At 36.3% G+C, this 19,798-nt stretch overlaps 1 long non-coding RNA gene across 2 annotated transcripts; it reads left to right on the forward strand.

Moving 5' to 3' along the window:
* The first annotated feature begins 11,723 nt into the window (after positions 1–11,723).
* Positions 11,724–13,875, forward strand: LOC131011530 (uncharacterized). 2 transcript variants are annotated; one of them, XR_009096990.1, is made up of 4 exons: positions 11,724–12,243; positions 12,772–12,885; positions 13,107–13,278; positions 13,482–13,875. It is a non-coding gene; the product is annotated as an uncharacterized LOC131011530 (long non-coding RNA). The 2 variants fall into 2 exon arrangements; XR_009096991.1 differs by lacking the exon at positions 13,107–13,278 and having other exon boundaries at positions 11,729–12,243.
* Positions 13,876–19,798: the final 5,923 nt, after the last annotated feature.

Below are 19,798 nucleotides of genomic sequence, written 5' to 3' on the forward strand. Positions count from 1 at the left end.
TAATGTCCCTTCTAAACCGACACCATTAATAGTACTATGTCTCGGTCTGGACCTCCTACGGTAATTGCTACCAGTTAACTCATCTAGTTGCTACTTTAGCACACTAGGAACATCCATCTACTTAAAATCAGTAGGGTACTATATTCGCATGTTTATCTATCATCATGTCAAAATCTCAAGTACCAGTATCTCCTAAGTAAGTTATATACATCGCAATGTAATTGCAACTAATCAAAAACGAGGGTGTACCGCGCATACTCTCAAGATCATCCTTAGCTCTAGCCTACATCGACTTCTCTTCTCATCCTCATCAACTCTAGCCCTCCTCGGCTACTTCTCATCCTCATTATCGTTTATCATTTTATCATCTTTGGTAACTGATACTCAAGGATCGACTCGATATCTACTACACTCTTCTAGAGTCCCTGGTAGAAAACAAGCATCCGGTCAGTAGATCCGCATAGAAAATCTGGGTATCTGTAACAAATCTCATCTCCTGTGGGTCCAATGCTCAAGACAACATGTCCCATCATATTGAGTGGCTTTCTTCCTTGCTCAATCCTACCACTCGATTGGTAGCACGGGGACTAGGTGCACGATGCCATCCAGTCTAGTAACAACCATAAGGCTTTCATCCTTTCATAGTCTATGAACATGTGTTTGAAAATCTGCTAGGGTATCTCTGTACCACATACTGTACGCCTCGTCCTCGTATTCGATCTTTCCTGAGTTCGATCTCACAACAGTCCACTTTCGTGCAGTGCCAACAGTCCTGGCCAACCTATAAGGAGAACTTAAAGGTGACTCTAGGAACTAACTCTACTTGGCTCCAGCAACAGAAATAAACAAAACATAACTTAGCAAAACTCCTATTAAGTAGTACTGTTATCTTAAAACTCAAGCTCAAAACATCTAAATTCTCATCTCGTCCCATCTTTACTCAGTAGGGAATCTCTCTAAACAATGATATTAGATCCCTTAATCTAAATCATCGTGACTCAGTAAGACAACTCAACAATTCTCTCTCAAAGCCATCTCCAAAGACTATGGCTCATGATACCTCCTCAAGTACCATTAAGGTTGCGTGAGCAAAACTCGCGTCACAAAACAACTCAACATATCGTACAATATCTCATTGCAGCATGCTAATAACTCATCATTAATCATGCTATTATACTCAAGCTCATAACTCAAACTCATAACTCAAACCAACAAGTACTTAAAGCAATTGCTAATTCTCTCAAGCTTTAGCTCTAAGTTCTCATTTCATCCTTCTACTTAGTAAAAAAAATCTCTCTTAACAATGATATTAGATTCCTTCATCTAAATCATCGTGACTTATCACAACTGCTCAAACAATTCTCATCACAAAACATCTCAAATACATCACATCATAACTCATAATTATGCATCCTCAATCATATAACATCATACGATACAAACGCTCTCATGATTCATCATGTAACATCAACATATGCTCTTACAACATAATAACTCTTTATTAATCATGTTGTCATCCTCAAACTCAAACTATGCACCTTTAAAGTGTAACATCATAACTCATCATATAACCTCAACATCATGCTCTTCAAAATTTAACGTCAAATAAACTTTGAAATTTTACATACCTCGTTGAGCCTGGTGTGATGGTGCGCTGAGCTCACGGTTGTTAATAACTATTAGTCTAGTGACTCATTCTATACTAAACTTAAGACTTCTAATTCAGAGCTTTCCTTCGCTCTGATACCACTCTGTCACAACCCGCCCTAACTAGGGATAGTTAGGCCGAGTGATCCACGACTAGGGATGGGATTAAAGAAGAAGGGGAAGAAAAGGGGCGTTATTTATAGCCGTAAAACTTACTCATCTTAATAAAACTCGTCATTTTTATTCATTAATACTCAATTGAAAACAGTCTATGAAAGACAGCATAAAACTTAATTAATATCATTAATCAAGTTATACATCATATGAAACCATTCTCTTAAGACTCAAAGTATGACATAACATACTATAACATCAACAACATCTTGCAGCGGAAAGTAGCTAGACATATGTATGAAGACATATTCTAGACAGGTTAACTATTTATTAACAACCATGGCGACTCCGCTCATTGCAGCACCATCATCACATCAGCTCAACCTGCACATTTAGAAAACATATGCAGGGCTGAGTACAAAAGCACTCAGTGGGCACGTATGCCTAGGTATAAAAATACATGCTTCAAAACTGTAAATTGTCATGCCATCATAAACAGTACAGCAAGGGAGTTTTTCGCTAAAAAGGCCCAAGCTTACTAAATTCATTTGTGATTCTTAAAGTTCGTCTGCAGACTAAGTTCTCTTGTAATCTATCATATCTGGAACTTTGTGCCGGAGAGGTGGCCACCTCTCACGGTCACTTGACCGGCCAACCCGCTAGATGACTCACGGTCACTGGTGTACACTAGTCCTGGCAGGATAGCTATCAACTGCTCAGGACCCGAATTCGATTGCATCATTGGCAAAGCCAAAGCAGATAGATATCATACTAAAATTTAAACATTTTATGGCAAGACAATACTTGAAATAACTTTAACTCAAAGATTTTGTCATGAAATAACTTGCTTGAACGTAACATTTAAACTCATTTGATATATATATGAAACTGAAATTAACAGTTAAATCATCTCATGCATTCATTCGTATAAGAGGCCTACGACACGCAGGGGATCTCTATATACGTATAGTAAAAGTAATGCCCACCTCGTTGTGTCTCTGTATCAATGAGTAACGTCACTCTCTCCCTCAAGTCGTTACTTCCCAAAAGGACCTTCATCGTTATGAAGAATTGGTGAGAAGTTATAAAAGAAACCTCGATTAATAATCTAATCTCTTTTATGAAACATTAGTATCTCTAATGTTCATCTCTCTTGATTGTTAATCAATATAACAATTATTATCTCTCGTCATTACTCATTAATTATAACATCCTTATGTTATAATTAACAGCACTTCAATTAAAAGAAATATTTAACACATCGAAAAGTCCACTTTCTTAGCAGATCTATTCGCTCTCATCTCGTCTAATTAACCAATTAGAAAGTTAAACTTTCCATTAGGCATGTATTTGAGTCACGGGTCAACAAGAATTGACTATGCTCAAATCCTAATTTCACTAAAAATTTCGGCATGACCTATTCATATATAATGTCAGCCACGAGATTTCAACGCGTGAATCTCACTACGTGAACTCGTCTCTCGACTCAAAACTTAACATCTTGACATCTTTTCAACGCAACCCAAACAATTCAAAATCATCAAAACTCTTTATCAGTAAACTATCATTTATACTCGACACCAATTGTTCGAGTGTCAGATACCAACATTTATGTGCGTTAATCATAACTCTCACAACTCACACCATTTAGTCATATCGTATCATCCATCAAAACAAATATAATCAAGTTATTTTCTAGAAAGTTTTGCTGTTTTTGTGTCATCTTTAAAACTTCATAACAACCAACTCAATCATCATAAACTCTCATACCAATTGATCTCAAAAACTTCATGAAGTGTAGTTCACTCTAAAAATGGTAGTTAACCAAAAAGGTTAAAGATTTTTGGAGATATTGCTCTTTTAGTGCAGGCTGTCAATGATTGACAGTTTCTGCCAATTTTGTTTAGGCCATTAGAAACCAAGGCGAACCTTAATAAAATTCCATCAAATTTAATCAGCCAAAACTAAAGGTATCCTTGAAGATTTGGTTAAAATTTCACAAGAGAAAACGTTCATATGATCTGCCAAATAAACAATGAAACTCATACACTTTTACTGTTGGACAAATATGACAGCAGAACAGGGCATTTTTTGAAATAATAAACTGCTCTGTTTCAGAGATCATAAAAATCGAAATCTTATGTTTTTAGAAAAGTATTGAAGTCTAGTTTCGTTTAAAAAAAACGGTGATGCAAAATCCTTCATGGATTAATAGATATAAACGTTTTTGTGAAGTCTACCAACAGTTAACAGATTCTGTCAAGGATTTTTCAAAATATCTTTAAAATAGCAAACATCATCCAAAGGACATGAAATTTTGCAGAGACGAAATACACATATCATAGATAAACATACTAAAATTTCAGAGCCATCAAGCAATGAAAACTCATCGAAACATAAGCTTGAAACTGCTGTAAAATTTTGACAGAATTCCAGTTTTAATTTCGTTCAACAATTATCATCCATAAATTGTAAATCAATTAGCATGCTCATGTGATATCGTAGAACACATATACGCAATAATATTCATTATGCAACGTCCCAAACTTCACGAATTTAAATAATCATACTCTAAAAACTTATACAATTTTCGTGCTTGGAAAAATACGAATTTAATATATATCGATTCTAGCATACCCCTAAGCACAAATATCAAGTCAAAACGATCAAACAAAAATCGAAAGACAAGCTAATATGTGAAAAACGGGGCTGCCCTCATGGGTTTCATAGCTACGGTCCGTTCCGTTCTTACTCCCTTCATTAAACATGCTCAACATCTACCCAAGAACAACATACTAAAATTTCACGACGATCCGACGTCGTTTCAAAATAAAGTCGAGAATCGACGTTTTTCGACGTCGACGAAAATCGAAAAGAAAACCATCAAAACGTAGGTAGAGATCTTACCTACTTAGATACGTAATCAAAAAGATGATCGGTGCTCGTCTCGGTGCTCAAATCGGAGCTTGAAACCTCCGTCCAAGCTAAAAATGGTGTTTGGCGTGATAAGTAGGTGTTTTGGGTGTTGTGTGTGTGAGAGAGCAAAGATGATTGGAGTGTGTTGGCTGAATTCAGCCGTGAGTGAGGTAGATAAAGGGGTGTTGGGTGGTTTGGGGGGTGGTTTTGGTGGGGTAGCCTTAGATATTTAAGATATTAACCCGTTAGTCGTTAAATATTCTGTTTCGTCTCGTTTTAACGACTAATTACCCACATTCTTCGTTACTCACCCTCTTAACTCCTACTCACTTTCATTACACTCGTAATTCTATATAAATATAGAAAACGCAAGCTCGTTCTCGAAATTCTGATAAACGAGCTCGGTTCGTTTATCGAGAAATCCCGATTTACTATTCACTCGTCGTCCAAAAATAAAAACTTTCATTATTGGACTCGTATCGAAAAATTAAGAATATTTCTCGACGACGTGCACGTAAGATTTTGAAAGTCGACAAAAAGACGAAATAGCAGTATTTTACTATTCATCATCAAAAAGTCAAAAATTTCAAAACGTCTTAACGGACTCAGATCTCACTTCCGAGTTCACCGTTCTCATTCAAATAATTATCTCGAATTATTCAAATACTCAAACTCAATTACGGATATAAAATCACACATCATCCTCACATCATCAAAAGAACATCTCAACATCTTTAAAATATAACAACAAAACTTCATATAACTCCTCATCTCTATACAAAGTAATCAAACAAGGGATCTTATACCCTACTTACTCAAACTTAAGCAATTAAACACGTCATCAAAAGCCTGGGTATTACATTTCACCATCGCTCTTCAATTTTTTTTTTTTTATTTCACGCGCGTGGCTTCCACGCAAATCAATTTTTCAGCCTTCGCCCCGGGTCCAGCGCTCGACCTCGCCTCGCACCTGGCCGCGTCTCCAGCGCACGCCCGTCTCTTTCGGCGCGGATCGAGGCTCCCTTCGCCCTCCGCGCTGCAGATGCTCTTACCTCTCTAAGTCTGCCGGAAGCTGAATCAAAATCCTCTCTTAGTGAAGATGCATTAAGAAAGAAAAAGATATTATTGGCTACACTTGAGTATTTTGAAGGGATGGGCAACGTAGGGTGGCTGATTGACCCGCTACATGTACCAAGAGCATGCATGGCTTGGCTGAAAGTTGGCAGCAGAAGGAGCATGGCTTGATCTGAATTCGTGGCTTTTGCACAGGAAAAAGGAGGGAGGGGCTGCTGTTGTATGCACGTTACATTGTTTTCTTTTGACAAGCTTGATGTAGCTAATAGAGTATGTGAATGTGATGTACCAAGTAATGTGATAAATTACCACAATTAAATCCTTCAGTCTACATAACTTTTGCTTCGCTATTTAATCGCTTGCTTGCAATTAAATACCAGTAATACTGGTATCTGCTAATTAAGCGTGTATCTAAATATAAATTAAATCCTTTGATTTAGTCTACTCCACAAGTCGGAATAAATTTATGTCTCCTGATAAATAGAAAATAATATTTCAATTGCATATGAATAAATAACATGACTTTGCTAAGTCAGTTATTAATCTGAAGACAATAATTATTGACTTGCTCAATAATCTGCTAGCGGTTCACACTAGTTAATAGGCATAAATTAAGTCATACTCTGGATCTCGCGTATACATATATTAATTCAGATCACTGAATTAACTTTAAATCATAATCTATATAATCCTTAAAGATTAATAAAGAGGCGGGGTATTACAGGAAATCCCAACGAAGGTCGGCGGGTTGATGGGAAATTCTCAGCAAAATCCGGTGGCTTTGGTGTAGGCCAAGTTGAAGAGGTGGAATTCAGGTTCAAGGGGTGGTTGGCGAAATAGTCTCTCTCGTTTGAGGCCGTCGTCGTCACCGTCACCAGCACCACCCAAGGCACCGCTATGGGAACACCTTCATGGGAATGCTCACCGGAGGCGATGGGTCATCGCTTCTCATGCTGCCGCCCAACGTTGGTAGCCTTAATCCCGATGCCGACATCCACCACTTCGGATTCCGGCGGCGTGGAAAATTGGCCAAATATGGTAAATGAATAAAGGACGCAAGTTACTTAGATTAGGATTACTTAGATTAGGAGTATAATTAGTTCTTTAATTAAGTGAGTGAGTTAAAAAGTGGGGTGGAGTAACTAATGTCAAAGGGTAGTGATTTTAAATAAAGATTGAGGGTAAAAGGTACAAAAAGTAAAATATGGCTTTAATTTGTGGACAAAAATTTAAGTGTAAGTAGGGCTTTAAATTGTGGACGGAGGGAAAATTATTTTTTTGTGTATGCATCTATTATAATTATATTGAATATTATTTTGATTACATTATAAAGTTTGCCAACTTTTTTAAGTTACAATGTTACTTACTTTCATTCTTCCGTTTAATGGTAGTTTGTCATTTTGCCTTTATTTAATATATCAACGAATGAAAAAATTGAAGGAAAAAATTGAAGATAAAAAATTTAATACTCCATATCGGTAGTTTGTCACTTTTCTAGTTTTTTCCATAATATTTTTTTAAGATAAAAAATTAATCCATCAATTAAAAAATTCACTCTTAATGCTCCCGCAGAGTAAAATTCATTCTTAATGTTTTCGCTGAGCTGGACATCGAAATTGCCAGTGTCGTGAAAACAGTTGCGCCACATTAGCAATTTCAATGTCTAAATTAACTTTAATTTGGAAATTATTATACCTATGGAAACATTAAGAATGAATTTTCAGTTGGAGGAAAAATTTATCAATTTTAAATGTCGTGAAAAAAATAATATAAAAATGCCGAAAGTTCGTCAATTTATATGTAATTAACTCTTTCATTAATTGTGAAAATTTTATTGCCATTTTTACAATCAATATTATTAGTGTAGTAATATATACTCCCTCCGTTCCATTGGGCTTGTCCCATTTCTTTTGGACACGGTTATTAAGGAGAGTTAAATTAGTGTAGTAAAAGTGTGTAAAGGTGTGAGACCACATTGATTTGTAGTGTAAAATTATTATCTCAAATAGACACATTCATTTGGAATATTAAAGAATATTTTTTATCCATATAATAAATTAAAATTACAATCTATAAAATAAATAAAAAATTAATTAATATCAAAATTAAAAATAAAGAACATAAAATAAAATAAAAAAGAAAGATGAAAAAATGAAGATAAAATAGAGATAAAACACCCCTCATTTATTATTATTATTATTATTACTAGTATTAGTACCCGATGCACGGTTTATGAATATATAAAATTTTGCATGTAGAAATAATTAATACATAAATGCATATTCTTTCGTTAGGGTGGTCAACCCATGTGAGGCACAATCTACGAATATGTAAAAGGAAATACTATATATTAATTAAAGCAGAAAATATATATAACAAAACAACAAAATATCTTATACATTAATTAATTGCATGAAGTTCCATATAAACAATATTATTGAGAATCGGAATTTTTGAGTTTCAACAATATCATGATTAGTAACCATTAATGTATGAACATAAAATTGACTATAAATAATAAATATATTTATTAAATACAAAGTTAAATGTGAAAGATATCTAATTATTGATTATCATGTTTGTGCGAAATAATCAATGAAACTTATGATCCTACACAACATAACAATCTACCTAAAGAGAAATCAGGTTCGTTTGATTACACAAAACTATGGAATAATTTTATTGCTAAAAGCATAATATTTGTGGGAGCAAAAAAAAACCCCCACGAATTTCTAAAAATAAAAACCCATAAACTTATATCGTATATATTAAATTTTAGGAACATATAAAATATAATTACACATATAAAAAAGAAATATCATATTAAATAATGCAGAATATATATATATATATATATATAGGGGCACACTCCAGTGAGACCCCCTATTTTTTGTGTAACATGAGTACAATGAATAAGACATATAATACTAATGAACAAAATGTATATCTAATGAACAAGATGTATATACTGATGAAAAATAAAATTTAAAAAATTCGTAATGAATAAGACATATATACTGATGAACAGTGCCGTATATACTGATGAACAATGCAGTATATACTGATGAATAACAAAATTTAAAATATTCTGCTCCCTCCAGGATTCGAACCCTACAAAAAAAAAATCACCCTCCAGATACAATATCAGCCATAGGATTGACAAAATAAACGCACCAGATCGTGCCTTAGATCTCACTAAAATCAGGGGGTCTCATTGGAGCGGCCCCCTATATATATATATATATATATAGGGTTGGGTTCATGTGGATCCCTATGCTCATAATAGATCCGTAGATCCAAATCTAGACCACACATTTATGACATGTGGCACATCAAGATGGTGACACGTGGCAAGGCATTTCAAGGCAAAATCTAGAGAGGGGTAAAATTGGAATGTAATTTTCGAAATTAAAAAAAAAATTAGATTTTCTCAAAATAGGTATATTTTAGATGCATAAAGTTTCATACGAGAATGCATGAACTTTCATATAAAAATGCATAAAGTTTCATATAAAAATGCATAAGATTTCACCCAACCCCCACACCCCTGAACCCCACCCCACCCCAGAACCCCACCCCCACCCACCCCCTACCCCCCACCCCCCCAAAAAAAATTATTTTTTTAAAAACTGATTTTCTGACCACTGACCCCACCCCCCCACCCACCCACCCCCCACTAAATTTTTTTTATTATTATGTTTTTTTCTCAAAAATTGATTTTCTGACCACTGACCCCCCCACCCCCCTCCCCCAATTTTTTTTTTGTTTTTGAAAAACTTATTTTTACATGCATAAAAAAATTACATGTTTTACATGCATATACTTTCATACAAAAATGCATATATTTTCATACAAAAATGCATTACATTTTTTGAAAAAATATATTTTTTTTGGGCTGGAGGGTTGGTGGGGGGTTAGCGGTCAGAAAATCAGTTTTTAAAAAAATATAAAATAGAAATTTTGGGGGGGTGGGTGGGTGGGGGTGCCGGGGGGTGGGTGGGTCAGCGACTCAACAATCAGAAAATCAGTTTTGAAAAAAAAAATTGGGGGGGTGGGGGGGGGGGTGTGGGGGGGGGGGTGGGTGGGGGGTCAGTGGTCAGAAAATCAGTTTAAAAAAAAAATTTGGGTGGGGGGTGGGGTGGGGCGTGGGGGTGGGGGGTGGGACAGGGGTGGGGCAGGGGTGGGGTGGCGAAAATACCAGATTTATTAAAATGAAATGCATTTTTTGTATAATTTAATGCATTTTTATGTAAAATCTTTATGCACTTTTGTTTGATTTTATATGCATGTGAAACATGACTATTTTGGGGGTGGTAATGGGGAGGGTTGGGGGGTGGTGTGGGGTGGGTTGGGGGGTGGTGCGGGGTGGGGTGGTGAAAATACCAAAACTGTAAAAATCAAATGCATTTTTCTGTTCAAAGTTATGCATTTCATGTGAAAACTTTATGCATCTTCGTGGGAAACTATATGCATCTAAAATATATCTATTTTGAGAAAATCTAAAAAAAAAAATATTTTTTTTAATTATTAAATCCGAAAATTACATTCCAATTTTACCCCTCTCCATATTTTGCCTTGAAATGCTTGGAAACTCCTTGCCACGTGTCACCATCTTGATGCGCCACGTGTCATAAATGTGTGGTCTAGATTTGGATCTACGGATATATTATAAGCATAGGGATCTACATGATCCCATTCCTATATATATATATATATATATATATATAACAAAACAACAAAATATCTTATACAAATTAATTGCACAAAGTTCCATTTACACAATATTATTGAGAATCAGAAATTTTAAGTTTCAAATATCAATGATAAGTAACCATTGATATACGATCATAAAATTAACCATAAATAAAAAGCATGTTTATTAAGTACAAAATTATTTTCATGAAATTTTATGAAAAAACTTGAATATCACCATCCTCATACTATATGAAATTATAAAGAACATTATTTTATATTATAATGTAAAGTACTAATATATTATACAAATAATTATAATACCTTCAATTTTGAATTATAAATTGCGGGATATATTCAAAATTTCTTCATTGGAGTAATAATAATCTAAGAATTTAATTAAAGTCGAAAGGATGTATTTGTTATAGTAAAAGTTTGATTATAAAATTATTTATATATTTGAACTATGGATGCCTTTTGTATTATTAAATTGTTTATGTGACTTATGCAATGTTTATTTTAGTTTTTTTTCTCATCTTTTGTAAAAAGAGGTTCACCGATCGATAATTAAATGAATAATAATTTGTATTAAAATATACTTAAAAAAAGTAAAATTAGGTGCATATACTTTCATTAGTAAAATTCAATTTATGTATTTTATTTTCATTCATAGTTCATGATTCTAACGAATATTCTCTATATATTTCGTATCATACTATTTTTTATATTTTTAAAATTTTACATACATAATTTTTCAAATTATATATTATTCTACAAAACCTTTTAATTTTAAATGTATGCCATTATATATCATTGTCACTTATCATTTTTATGCCATAGCTATAATAGATAAAATTAGATATAATAAATAAGAGATAAAATTAATAAAAGTATGTTATTAATGCATAATATTAAACATTCACATTTTTTATATGAATATAGAACCAATATTTCATATATTTGACTTTTATTGGAGGAGTTATTGGAGACATCAAGAAATTATTTCCTTGAAATAATTGGAGGTGTTAAAATGCCGAAACAAATTAAAGCTCAATTCTTACTAAATCAACGACCCTTATCTAAGAAGTTTTTTTTTTTTTTACAAAATAAGCTAATTTAATTTAACAAATAAAAGTTAATTTAAATTAATAATTCTTATTAAATAAACGGCCCTTTATAATTTTGCACTATTAAAATTACAAACTATAATTAAAAGTCCATTATTAATTAGCCCAACATCAAAAGCCTTTAAAAGTCCATTCTAATTAGCTCAACATCAAAAGTAATTAAAAGTCCATTCCAATTATCACTTATATAAAATGAAAAATTGTGCCAGCAACCCTAATTCCTACTCCAGCGCAGCGCCGCTCTTCTTCTCCAATCTCCATTCTGTTTTTGCATTTTTTCTTTCATCTTCTTCTACCGCCTCCTGCTCCGGCGAAGGACGCCGCCCTTAGCCACCGCCACCACCACCACCGGCATTCCCCCTTCTATCCTTCACCGCGCACGGCGAGGTTGCACATGCAGCGCCGCCTTAGTCTCCACACCGCCGCCGCAATCACCATCTCCACGCCGTCCACCATCACCAAAATTTCTCGTCGCTCCGACTCGCCCGGCCTCCTCCATCCTTGGCGCCTGTGTCAAAATCTGCGCCACCGATCTCGCCGACTCGCTCAGTCTATACCGTCGCTCCGATCCGCCCGGCCTCTTCCGTCCTTGACGCTGCGTCAGAATCTGGCCGCTGGTCTCACCGACCCCCGCCTTCTCCGTCCTTGGTGCCCCTGTTAGAAGCAGTAGCAGGTAGCAATAGAAAGTCAAAAATAAAAGATACTGCTTCTATTGTGATTCTTCTTCACAATAACTTCTTCTTTTCTTTTTATTTATTTCTCTTAGCTTCTTCATCAGCTCAGCCGATTCGTTGTCGTCGCCGTCGAACCGATTAGTCATATCTACCGACCACACTTTCTGTCTCTTCTCTTTCTTTGAAATTGTATCTTCTCTTCCATTTATGCAAATGATACAACTGTTGGCTGCTATTTATACTGATTCATTTCTTGGCCCCAAAGTATTGTGCCAACTGGTATTTGTACTTCTTCATTTCTTGGAGCCAAAGTATTGTGTATTAACCATGTAGATGCGTATATGTAGATTTTACCCAATGAATATAAAGAGACACATTGGTTAAAAGAGTTCATCAATTTCCCGCCAAAATGGCTTAGATTGGCTCAAGTTGAGCTTTTATATATATATAGATATAGATATAGATATAGATATATCTCCATCTCCCTCTTCAATTTCCCATCTCCCCATCTCCCTCTTCAATTTCAGGGTTTGCATTGATAGATTAAACCCTAATTCCCCTTCTCCCTCGTCTGCATCTTCAATTCCAGAGTTTGCATCTTCAATTCCAGAGTGGGGCACAACAGCAGATTCAAGAAAAAGGTATTTGTAGAAGATGATTTCACCTTACATTTCTTTTTATGGTGAAGATATTGAATGAACTTTGTTGGTGTGATTACTGAAATCCATGTTTATGCGTAAAATTGCTGAAATCACGCCTGAAAGTTTGAAAGTGTTGCCGAAATCATGTTTATTTGAATATGCCTGCATTTCCCGATTTCTGCATTCTCGCATAGACTCAGCGCCGTCTTGCTTCGTCTCAGCTCCTCCGCGCATCGAGGCGGCCGCCTTTCGCCGACGAGGCGCGTGTACAAAAAAATCGTATAGAGGCGCACATATTGGTGTGCTTCAGCGTCTCCTTTCCTTGAGGCGCGCCTAAAGGCATCTGCCTCCAGCGATTTTCACAACATTGGATAGTTCATGTTTTATTTTTAGGTGGGACTCAATTTTCTTGCAGATTAGTAATACCCTAAACATGTTTGATTATATGCCTAAAAGACTTTTGTCCTTCCCCAATTCTTGAACATTGGAAGATCTCGTTCCTGCTTTAGCATTTCAGATTCATCATTAATCTGCGATACCCCTGTTTGAATTTATGGTGTTAGCAGTTAAGTTGTGCTTCAATTGTGCATTTACAGGGAAAGATGAAAAAGGGGATTCACCCTCAAATGCAATGGATATCGTACGTGACCCAAAGTGGTCATCTGATGACTGTGATGATGACCAAGATTCATGAGACTGGTAAAGTTTATCATTTGCGAGCAAAGCGGTAGATGGCTCAGAACTTAGGGCAGATCGCTAAGTTCAAGTGTAAATATGGGGAAAAGGAAGAGGAACCTCAAATGGAAGGGGAACCTCAAAAGAAATAATTTCATTAAGGTACTTAACGTATTCTAGACAGCCTTGTTTTTTTGTTTAGGGACTTGGTCATATTGGTGTAGTATTCTGTTTTATTCAAGATTAGTACTGTGCTCAACTGATGTATGCTCATCATTTTCAATCTCTGATCATAATAAAAGCTGCTTTATGTCTTTTTTCCTCTTCATCACTCTAGAGGAAGATAATGCCTGATATATTTTATCGTGATCTCATTTTTGAATCCTTTGCATCTTGATTTTTATTGTTTTATAGCTGAATATAACTGTGTATTAAATGATACTGAATTGGTGATCTTAATGTTCCTGATATTGGGCTCTGCTAAGAAAAGATATGACCTTTAACCCTCTTCCTATTGGTGCTCAAAACGAAGAATTCCCCTAGAAGTTGATAGATTCTTCCCATTAGTTCTTGTGAATGCTTGAATGCCGAGAAAAACAGTTGTCCATCCTTTACTCTAATAGTGGCTTGACTTCTATGTTGATGCTTACCAAAATTTTGCAATTGCCATATGCTGAAATTTGTTGTTTGGTTATATTTTCAGCCATTGTGGAGAGTTTTATTGATACACATCTTCTGGTTGTGGATTTTGGAAATGTGCTACAAAAAGGATTGTATATGTGAATGAAAAACAATTTGGGAAGACATTTATTAGCTGTAGGTGTGTTGTTAATGCTGGCTTATTTTTTAACCCGTATTAAATATCATAATGATTGATATATTGAAAGAGTGAGCGCAGAAAATTGCTGACCAATATTATTATTACTATTATTATTATTAAGGATAATTGCATCAGATATAAATGAACTTTGGGCAGATTTTAATTTTGCATATGAACTTTAAAACTTTTCCTAGAACACATGAACTTTTTTTTCTTTTTGGAATTTCTCACAAATTCCAAATTAACCATGACATGATAGTTGTGTGGAAAATCAAAATTGTCGTTTGATTTGGGTTGTGACAAATAAAATTGTGTATTTTTGGGACATTCTAAGAACATCTACAGTGGAGAACATCTACGGTGGGGCTCGATCAAGGGGCTCGCCTCGCCCCGCTGTCGAGCCTGATGCTCGATAGGTAGCTCGCAAAAACGAGCCCAACTCAAAGGCTTTAACATCAAGCGCGTGCTTGTACGTGTCATATTAAAAATAAAAAATAAAATTGATTTTCGGCTATTGTAGCTTTTGAATTATTTATTTATTTTTAATTCAAGAAGACAAGCACATACAAAATTAATTAATTATGCTTCGCTTTTTATAGTGCATTGCACGATGTACATTATTAACCTACTCTTTTTGATGTGAGATTCAATGATCTTTATTTTTTCAATTTTTCCTTCGCTTAATGTCTCTTTTTCTTTTACTTTTTAATTTTTTTGGCAAATCTACACAGTATTGAGCAAAATACTCAAAATTCGAATATCGAATCCAAATAAAACCAAAATTTAAAATTTGGTTTGGATTTTTTGAATTGTTGAACCAGATCAGATTGAATTTTATGCAAATTTTGGATTTTTAGATCGTGATTGATATACTTCCTCTGTCTCACAATAAGTGTCTACATTTTCTTTTTAAGTTGTCCAATAACAAATGTCTACTTTATAAAATAGAAAATAGAGTTAAGGTACAAATCCACCTCTAAACTAGACACCCCTAGAGCGTATACCTCCCCACTCTCAACCCTAGCCTAAATACACCCCCATAGTCCATAAAAAGAGTGTATTTAAACCCAGCAAGTTAACGGTTGCTGGGTTTAAATGCACCCTTTTTATGGACTCTGGGGTGTATTTGAGCCAAAGTCGAAAATGGGGGTATACGCGCAAGTTAACTTAAATTCTTTTTTTTTTTAATTTCTAAGTGGCGTCGACGTTATTTCGATCCCAATCGGCGGCGGAGAGGGGATCTCCTCCCCTTACTACCTCAATCCCATCGCAATCGGCGCATACGGTGCCGTTTTAAGGGGAATTTTCGTCTCCTCCTCAGCTGGCAACGACAGCCCCAACGGGATCTCGGTGACCAACCTCGCGCCGTGGCTCACCACCGTCAGCTTTGGCACAATCGATCGCGATTTCGCCGCCGATGTCATCCTCAGCGACGGTAGAACATTCTCTGGCGTGCCCCTCCACTCCGGCGCACCCCTCAACGGCAAAATACATAATTTAATTTAGTTGGGAGACGGCGACGATGACACAATAGAGGGGGAAGCTGTCAGTGTCGGCATTGGGGATGAGCTCATTGGCACTAGTGCCGGTGGAGCGGTCACAACGGGAGGTGAAGCAGGAGGAGTTGAGACCGGAGCTGCAGCCAAGAGTTTTTTTTTTTTTTTTTGGCGGTGAAGGTCGGGGTTTCGGCGAAGGCTGGCCGGAAAAGTTTTAACAGGCGAAATCCATAAGTTAAATTAAAAAAAAAACTTAACGGAGAGATAACAGCTGTTAACTCGCTCGGTTTAAATGCACCCTTTTTATGGACTCTGGGGGTGTATTTGGGCCAAGGTCGAGAATGAGGAGTGATACGCTCAAGGGGTGTCCACTTTAGGGATGGATTTGTACCTTAACCCTAGAAAATAATTACAATTAGTTAAGATCTCCTTTTACTAATTAAAAATCTTAATGGACTGAATTAATTTCTTGTTTCTTCTTGAAACCTAGAGTGCACCGCTTCTTCTCAATCGGCGATTCTCTCATTCTTGATGCTTCCCTATCTCTCACAGCCCCACACCGTCGTGATGAAACAACGTAGCCTCTCTTGTCTTCAAAGGCATCTTAGGAATAGTCATTCTTCCGCATCTTAGGAATAGGCCTTCCTCAGCAAAAGCAACCATAGCTCCAATTTCACATTCCGGTGGCAACCTCCAATTTCAATCGGTTGGTCCAAGGAATGATCGGAATGGAGGTGGTAACAACCAGTTGGTGGTGGTGGTGGTGGTAGTGGTGCTTGGAACAATAGAGGGAACGGTTGGGATCGCGGGAGGGAAAGAGAGGCTAATTCTTTTTAAGATGACTTAGACACGGAGCTGGAATTTGGGTCTCAATTTTGATGCTTATGAGGATATTCCGGTTGAGACGAGTGGGAGAGATGTTTCTCCTCCCTTGAATCCATTTGCTGAAATTGATTTAAGTGATGCTCTGGATCTCAACATTAAGAGGTGCAAGTATGCAAAACCAACATTAATGGAACAATTTTAACTAATTAGGAAAGTCAAATAAGATTAATATAGTTTGGGTTAAGTATCAAATACACCCCTAACATAGAGGCCCTCACTCTATGGTCGAGGTCGGGTCAACTAAACCCCCAAAGTACATAATCTCCTCCAATTGACCCCTCCGACTTAATGCTCATTTAACACCGTTAACTATTTAATTTTTTTTTATTATTTCATAGGTGGTGGGATCCACCCTTCTTCTTCTTCTTCGCCAAGCCCGTCGGAAACTCGTCGTTTCGACGGAGCCGCCACCAGGGGAGCTTCGGAAGGGGACGGAGCATACGGCGTCGAAGCATCATAACCAATATTGCCCACGACGCCGACCCCACAAATCCCGCAACCACCAGATTCTCTCCACCGCCACTATTCTCTCCGCCTCCAAAATCTCCGCCACACACTACGACTACTACACCATCCTCAATCTCCCCTATTTCGACTCCGACGTTTCTCAAATTGGCACCAACTTCGAAAACCTAACTTCAATTTTGGATCCGAATACGAACCCCTGCTGCCCTTTCTCATCCAAGGCGTTCGATTTGGCGGTCAAAGCGTGGTCCGTGTTGTCCAATTTCGTGGAGAAGGCGAAATTCGACGCTGAGTTGCGGACATATATGGGTGGTGGTGGTGGTTGTACACCAACAATGTGCCCTTATTGCTATCACGTGTACGAGTTTGATAGGGTTTTTGATGATAGCTGTTTGAGGTGCGCGAACGAGAGGTGTAGAAGAGTGCTGCACGTGGTGGCGATTGCGTGGCCTTCGCCGGACGTGGTGGCGAAGGGCCAGTGCTGTTGTCCGGAGAGAACGGTGGAGGTGGAGAGGATTCTGGTGGCTGCGGGATTTGTGGGGTCAACGTCGTGGGCAATCTTGAGCTCTGTGGTTATGATGCTTCGACACCGTGTGTTCCGTCCCCCTCCGAAGCTCCCCCGGCGGCGGCTCCGTCGAAACAACGAGTTTCCGACATTTTTTCGGCGAGCTTGGCAAAGAAGAAAGGTGGGTCCCACCACCTATGAAAAAAAATAAAAATAAAAAATAAATAGTTAATGGTGTTAAATGACCGTTAAGTCGGAGGGGTCAATTGGAGGAGATTAAGTACTTCGGGGTTTAGTTGACCCGACCTCAACCATAGGGTGCTAGACGTGATAAGGGTCTCTATGTTATGTTAGGGGCGTATTTGATACTTAACCCATATAGTTTTAATCATGTGGACCAACATACTTTAAACACTAAACACACTCATATAAATTCTTTTGTCAAAAATAAAATACACTTATTAATTATTATGAGACGGAGTGAGTATTTAAAATTCAAAATTCTAATTATATTTATAATACTCCCTCCGTCCACGAAAGAACTTCCTATCTTTCCTTTTTGGGATATCCACAAAAAAACTTTCTACATATTTTTGGACTATATCCCACCACTTATAATTACTTACTTTTCACTTTTTCACAACTCTCAATATTAATTATAACATTTTTTCACCACTCTCAATACACTCAACAACTTTTTCTCCACTATCAATACACTCAACAATTCTTTTCTTAAAATTCATGCCACTCCTCCTAGGAAGTTCTTTCATGGACGGAGGGAGTATAATTCTAAAAGATTCTGAAACTAGCTCATTGTTCATGCATACTTGATTTTATTTTTTATGTGGATAATAGAATGCATGGTCGAGGTTAAGATTTGTAGGTCAGTCAGTATGTCTTGTTTTCAAATCAATCGACATTTATTGTATGGCCTTACTGCAACTGTACTTTCCCTATCTTGAATCATTTTCTGCGGGAGATGGATGCTCTAACAAGTGGATGTGGAAAATTCTGCATTTGGAGAATTTTATAATTCTTTGCTTTATAATGGCAAAATGTGACCCTTGTTTAAACTTTAAATGGGAAAGGGAATAGATATCTGTGTGACCAACTATTTTGAAAGCTACTTTTTTTTTTAACATAGGAAGAGGTCAAATAACTCAGACCACTAGAAGGGGCTGGGACCAAATTTATACTTGTGGTTGTATTTGAACCTTGTTGTGTCACTTTGAGCATTAGTTTCAGCTGATGACATGAGATTCTTCATTGCCGTGTAAATTACAAGCATGATAATGGCGCCATAAATTTTTTCGATATTCCATGTCCACAAAAGGTTAGAATGATCTTATCGAGTTTGATAATACCTTAACACTGTAGAGATGCATTGTTGATTATTCTTCACACACCATTAATTAGGGCGTGTTTGCTTTTTATCACTCTAAATAGAGGGATAACAAAAATTTATGTCTTTAAATATTTGTTTTCTTATTCCACATTTTACACAAATACCATTTTTCCTTCCTTATTTTCATTTCAAGGAGCGATAATATTATCACACCAAAATAGAGGGATAATATTTGTGTAAAATGAAAATAAGGAAGGAAAAATGGTATTTGTGTAAAATGTGGAATAAAAAATCAAACATTTAAAGACATAAATTTTTGTTATCCCTCCATTTAGAGGGATAAAAAGCAAACACACCCTTACAATTAGCCACGTGTGAACAAACCCAACATAATTCGGAAACTGAACCTCACCGGACCAAAAATGTCGGTTCAGATTGTAGCTATTCATTATGGTTTGGTTGAAATTTTCAAATCTGGATTATTTTATTTCGGCAAAAAATTGCAGTTTCAACTTGAACTGAAAAGAGTATTTTGATGCGTGTATTTATGTTTTTTTATTCTTAATTTTAAGAATAAGAATTGACTATGAAGTAATTGATGTTTGGAAGAAATTGAAATATCACTGAATGCCAATAATCTTGCTATCTATTTCTTAAATTGTGCCTCGACATTTTTGGTTGAGTTTTTTTGGTTTTTTTGGATTTTTTTTTTTTTTTGAGGT

Source organism: Salvia miltiorrhiza, chromosome 2 (assembly GCF_028751815.1).
Source record: "Salvia miltiorrhiza cultivar Shanhuang (shh) chromosome 2, IMPLAD_Smil_shh, whole genome shotgun sequence".
In the NCBI taxonomy this organism is placed as follows: Eukaryota; Viridiplantae; Streptophyta; class Magnoliopsida; order Lamiales; family Lamiaceae; genus Salvia; species Salvia miltiorrhiza.